At 39.2% G+C, this 5953-nt stretch overlaps 1 non-coding gene across 1 annotated transcript; it reads left to right on the forward strand.

The window, feature by feature from the left end:
- Positions 1-317: 317 nt before the first annotated feature.
- TRNAH-GUG lies at positions 318-389 on the forward strand. The gene has a single exon. It is a non-coding gene; the product is annotated as a tRNA-His (tRNA).
- Positions 390-5953: the final 5564 nt, after the last annotated feature.

The raw sequence follows: 5953 nt of genomic DNA on the forward strand, positions 1-5953 counted from the left end.
CCTTTTCTAAAGTGCCTGTCAAATGAGAGCTGCCTGAGCTTATCTCTCACCCTTCCGGAAGACAGGTATCAGGCTCCTGACTTTGCCCAATTTTCCCTAAATCCCCTAAGATTTTTTTTAAGTGTTCAGGATTTTTTTTTTTTTTTTTTGGCCACTTGGAAAGTGACTTTTCTCGGAGTTAGGTGTTCAGAAGAAAGGGATCTTCACAATGAGATCTGGGAAACCTACGTATATGGACAACAGATGGCGCTGGTTCCACAGACTTTGATATTGCAATAGTATTGAAACAAGCTGCAATGCCACTTCCCCCGTAGCTCGCCGTGATCGTATAGTGGTTAGTACTCTGCGTTGTGGCCGCAGCAACCTCGGTTCGAATCCGAGTCACGGCAGGAAAGGAAGAACTCGATGATTTTGCTGCGAAGGTACAGATCTCAGGTGGTAATTGTAAGCGTGATTTTGCGGTAAAGCATCAAGTAATGACGATTTAATCAACTTGAAGTAAATTTTTGAACATTTCTAGGGATGGCATGAGAGAAGTATTTTTTATTGTTGCACTGCTGCTACTCCAACTGTGTGTGTGTGTGTGTGTGTGTGTGTGTGCATATATATATATATATATATAAATATACATATATATGTTTTTTATTTGCATTGATGGATAATGTGATAAAACTGGAGTGTAGTGGGCATGTAATTATTATTAATTACAACTACTTAAGCTCTGCTTTGAGCAGCCTAGTCAAGTCTGCTTGCTTTTGAGCCTTGCCAGGACTGTACCGTAATAACAACCCTGAATTACTTGGAAAGATGTCAGCGGTAGATGGTGGAAATCCTGTTTAACCAGGCATGAATTGTTAGGAGGGTTTTGCAGGATGACAGAGAGAAAATGAACTGTCCCTTATCAGTAATTGCAGGAAACACTTTGTTTCTATGATATGAACTGGCTGTAATTTAACTTTCCTGCATCAGTGGATAATATAAGAAGCCGGTTGGTGCTCAAACTGAAAAATCTCCAAAATGGTCATTTGGGTCTGACCAAGGGCATGTTATAAGGAGACAATGAGAATCAAGCAATAAATAATGTCCATATATGGTGAAACTTTTTAAAAAATAATGTTTTCCAAGAGACAGAGATTTGCATTATAACTAGCTAAACGGCAAATTAACATGAATTAACACTGCTTCATGGACCTTCCTCCAGGACTTGTAGGAATGACTATTACAACCCCAAAATATGAAATGTAGATATGTTATAATAAGCTTTACTGCTCTAAAGTAGAGCCCCCTCTGTATTAAACAAGGCATCATTAGGAAATGCTTTTGACTATGTTTAGCATCTGCTGCATAGATGGGCTAGCAAAATCCCATTTTTGTTCTTTTTTCGTGACAAAAATAGAAAATAATGTAAGCATTCAGAGTGGTATGGGTTCTCATTTGTTAGGGGGTGGTGGATTTAGTTGTGTTGTTGCCGGGTTGTTGTTATTGTTATTCATTGGTCTGGTTTTCTGGTTTTAGCCAGAAAAAATCTAAAAAGTGATATTGTTCTAAAATAATGAGACCAATGCGCAACTACAGCACCACCGAAAAAAAAAAGTGTGGTCATTCACTATGCTCGCCCCTTTCAGTCATTTTGTGATTGTTGATACAAGCCAGGCTGGGCCAGGCAAAATTATGAAGGCAGTGGTTTTTCTTGGGTACTTTCCCACCTCCCCTATCAGCTTTCCTTTCCTGGTCCAGTTCCATCTCCCAGTTCCCTCCTTCCTTCCCTCTCCCCTTCCCCCCACCCCGCCCCTAGTCCTAGGCTGTGTACCGCTTTTGATCTCAGTATGGTGTCAATCCTTGTGGTCTAGTGGACCAGGTAAGCTGGTCTTGGCTACAGATCTCCTGAGTTCAACTACAATTAGCTTTGTGGTAATGGGTAAACCATTCTACAGACCTGATCTACCTCACGTAGGCTCCTCTTCGGCCTTTCCTTTTTTCCTCCTCTGGGAGAAGAGGATAATAATACCTGTAATACTGACCTCACCAGGTGGTTGTGAAGCTCTAATGAGATAAGGGCATTGAAAACCTTAAACCACTGGCCACTTATCCAATGAGGAGCTGGACGAAGATCCTTTAAGGTCTGTTTCTGCCATGACATTCTGTGATCCTGCTAATGTGATCTAAAAAAACAAAAACAAAAAACCTTAAAGCCTACATTTAGATGAACTAGGAACACTTTATCATTTACAAAGCACTTTTTCTTGTGTAAGGAGCAGTTAATGATGAAAGGGGCCTTAAAGAGACAGTGCACCTTTTATGTATATACAGCACGTTCCAAAAGTCTTAGTGCAGAAGCTTTAAAAATTATTAAAGCTTAAACTTACACTAAGACTTTTGGGACACCTTGTGTTTAATCTTTACAACAGTCCTATGAGGTGTAGGGTATTAGTATTAATGTCATTATTTTACTCATGAGGAAACTGAGACTTAGACATTGAGTTAATTTAAAGTCACACATACCTAGAGAGTGGTGGAGTCAAAGACTGCAGTGTAATCTAAGTATCTCTGACTCCACGTCCAATTCCAGTATTGTCACTTGGCTTCTTTAAGCCTTACTTTGCTTATCTGTTGAGTAGGAATAATGATACTTACTCTTCCTATTTCACAAGGTTTTAATGAGGAAAACCCTTTGTAAACTTTAATAAGTTATAATTATTATAGCTGAGATGGTAACAGATAACAACTTAAGGCATGACTCTTTCCAGAGTGGTTTGGATTTTAATAGGAGGTTCTCAAGGGTCAGAAGTCTTCAAGGACCAAAAAGATGAAGCTAAAATAATGAAACAATAAAACTGTAAAGACAAACAATTTTGAAAGATGTCAGGACTCTACCCAACCATTATCCCCAAACCTTCTCATGACAGAGATGTCAATGGACTCAGGGTGCAAATCAAGATATATTTTTTTGGACATAGCCAATGCCAGAATGTTTTGCTTGACTATATATATATACACATACGCACACATACGTATATATGTATGGATGTATATATACACACACAGATGGATGGTTCAAAAATCATATCTACATACTGCTTCTTTGCAGAAGGAGGGGACTACAGGTGAGGAACATTGTACATAATGTCACCATTTTTAATATGTTGATTGGTTTTACTGGGTTTTTTCCCCTTCTTTTTTATTCTTTATTGTAAGGAATGATTTTTTGAGAGGCATTCCAAAGTCCAGAGTTGAAACATGTCCCATGGCCTGGACCTTATTTTGAAGACATGGATGGCACTAATACAGCTTTAGAAACAAACCTCCTCCAAACATGGATGTGTGCCTCTCTTTGCTTGTAAAGACAGTGACTTTGTGCTTCCTAGTTTCTAACGAACCCTTCCCTGTCCCTTATTCTTCCATAGTTGACAAAAACCATGAAGAATGTAGCCCAGTATAATAGGTATCATATTGCTTGCCTTCTCGATGAGTGGGGGAGTGATTGTTAGGAAGGCGAGAATTTGGAACAAACAAAAAAAAAGTATCCCAGCTATGCCAAAGGTGAAAGGTCACAGATTTACCCCTTGAAGGGAATGAATGAGAGGAGAAAAAAAGCAATAAGGACTTTTTTGTTGTTATTTAGTCATTTTTCAGTTGTTTTTTTAATTTTTATTTTTTAGCAAAAATACTGGTTTGCCATTTCCTTCTCCAGCTCACTTTACAGATGAGGAAACTGAGGCAAAAAGGGTTAAGTGAGTTGCCCAGGATAACAGCTAACAAGTCTCTGAGACTCCATATTTGAACTCATGAAGAGGAGTCTTCCTGACTCTGGGCCTGGCACTCTATCCACTGTGCTACCTAATAAGGTCTTACTCTTTACCAATCAATCAATCAACAAACATTTAAACACCTACTATGTGCCCTGTTCTGTGCTGAGCTACAGGAATATAAATACAACACATGAAATAATCCCTCCCCCAGTGGTACATTTTAGTTGGGAAGGCAGCAAGGACATTTGTAAGTATATACAGAATAACTCTAAAGGGAATAAATGCAAAATAGTTAGAAACAAAAGAAGACACTATTAATTGAAGAGATCAGGAAAGTCTTCAGGTAGAAGGTAGAAGAGAGGGATTGCTTGAGCAAAAGTGAGAAGGGAGTGTAATCTATTCATGCAAGATAGACAATAACTTTGCAAGATCTAATCAGTGAAGAAAACATATCTAGGAGGGTCCAGTTGCAGGGGATATGGGGCATCCTGGTGGTTCTAAGGGTGTTCCTGCAAGGTAGATGACAAAGCCCAGGGGTCCATATGGTGTATTAGCACGTCAGATGCTGATGTACCTAGACATTTGGAGGGCATAGTGGTCCACAGGGTATAGGGCAGAGCAGATGGTAAAGCCCAGTGTTTCTCCATTTTAACAAAAATTTTAGTTGGTGACTCACAGGCCATCCAAAGGGCATGAGCAAGAAAGGAGCTTAATGGTCATCTAATCCAAGCTCCTTTTAAAGATAAGGAAAACGAGACCCAAGGAAATTAAGTAACTTGCCCAAGGTCACACAAGCAGTAAATCATAAAGCCAAGATTTCAACCTAAATCTTCTGACTCCCAATCTAGCATTCTTTCATTGCTGTACATTGTCTCCTGTGGAAAGAGATGTGAAACAGGCATCAGGACTATGAGTGGGACAAAGGACTAAACCATTGTCATAAGATGTGTTCTTCTGAAAAAAATAAATCTACAACTAATCTTACTAAAGTTCAGGACTGACCATATCAGCCTTCTACTCAAAAACCTTCATAGGATCTATATTCTCTATGGGATAAAATAGAAATTTTTTGGCTGGCTTTTACAGCTCTCTATAACATGGTTCAATCCTACCTTACTAGCCTTATTTTACGTTACTGCCTTTCAGATGCCTCTTTTCTAGCTATACCATTCTACTCACTGCTTCAGAGTCACATACTGGGATCACCTACACTCCTGTATTTGAGGCAAACCACCCCACATGACCCAAAAGAACCCTTTCTTCATCTCTTCCCTATAACCCTTTTCTCTCCCCCCCCTTTTTAAGATGCAATTAGGGTTAAGTGACTTGCCCTCAGTCAGGCAGGGAGTTATTATCTTAGGTTGGATTTGAACTCAGGTCCAGAGCCAGTGCTCTATCCACTGCACCACCTAGCTGTCCCATAACCCTTTTCTTTCAAGGCTCATTTGAGGTACCACCTCCTCCCTGAAGCCTACCCTGTATCTCCACTTTCCCCAGTTGAAAGTAGTTTCCTTTTCTTCATATTTTCCTAATGCATTTCGTATGGATCTCTTCTTTGCTCCATCACTTTCTTTAACTTTAAAGCTCTCTTTAAATTAGCTTTGCTGTTATTACTTAAATGGCCCTGTGGTCTCCCCAAAGTGAATACTCCTCCTAGTGGTACAGATCAGTACCTATGTTGTACTGTGGGACTCATCCAAGTCCTCATAAATCATCCTCTTTTTTTTTTTTAAATAGTTACGGATCTCATTATGAATCTCTGCAATGTTCTGGGACTTATTCCAATCAGCACAATTTTGTATCCAAACAGGAACAGCCGGAGGACCTTATAATCTACATAGGGAATCCTTCTTCCATTTGGACTCTGTGCTGAACATCTTCTGTGATGGTGGCAAACACCTTTGGCTGGCATATGTCTCCCTGTTTGGTGTCTCACTTGACATTAGTGATAAGGGATCATTGAACAGTATCTCTGCTCCATCTTTCAAGAAATCTTGTCTTATTTTAACAAATACACGAGAGAAACATTTTTTGTTTTAAGAGGGCCTCCAAGGTGTCATTTTGCCTTACTGATTTTGCTATTTTGATGAAGATAATGTATCTATGTAAAGCACTTTACAAACCTTAAATACTGCATATGTTAACTATTATTACTACTATCTACCAAAAAGGTGTTTTAAAACTAATCAGCAAATAGTAAGAAC

This window comes from Vombatus ursinus, unplaced genomic scaffold (assembly GCF_900497805.2).
Source record: "Vombatus ursinus unplaced genomic scaffold, bare-nosed wombat genome assembly UNPS02014770.1, whole genome shotgun sequence".
NCBI lineage: Eukaryota > Metazoa > Chordata > Mammalia > Diprotodontia > Vombatidae > Vombatus > Vombatus ursinus.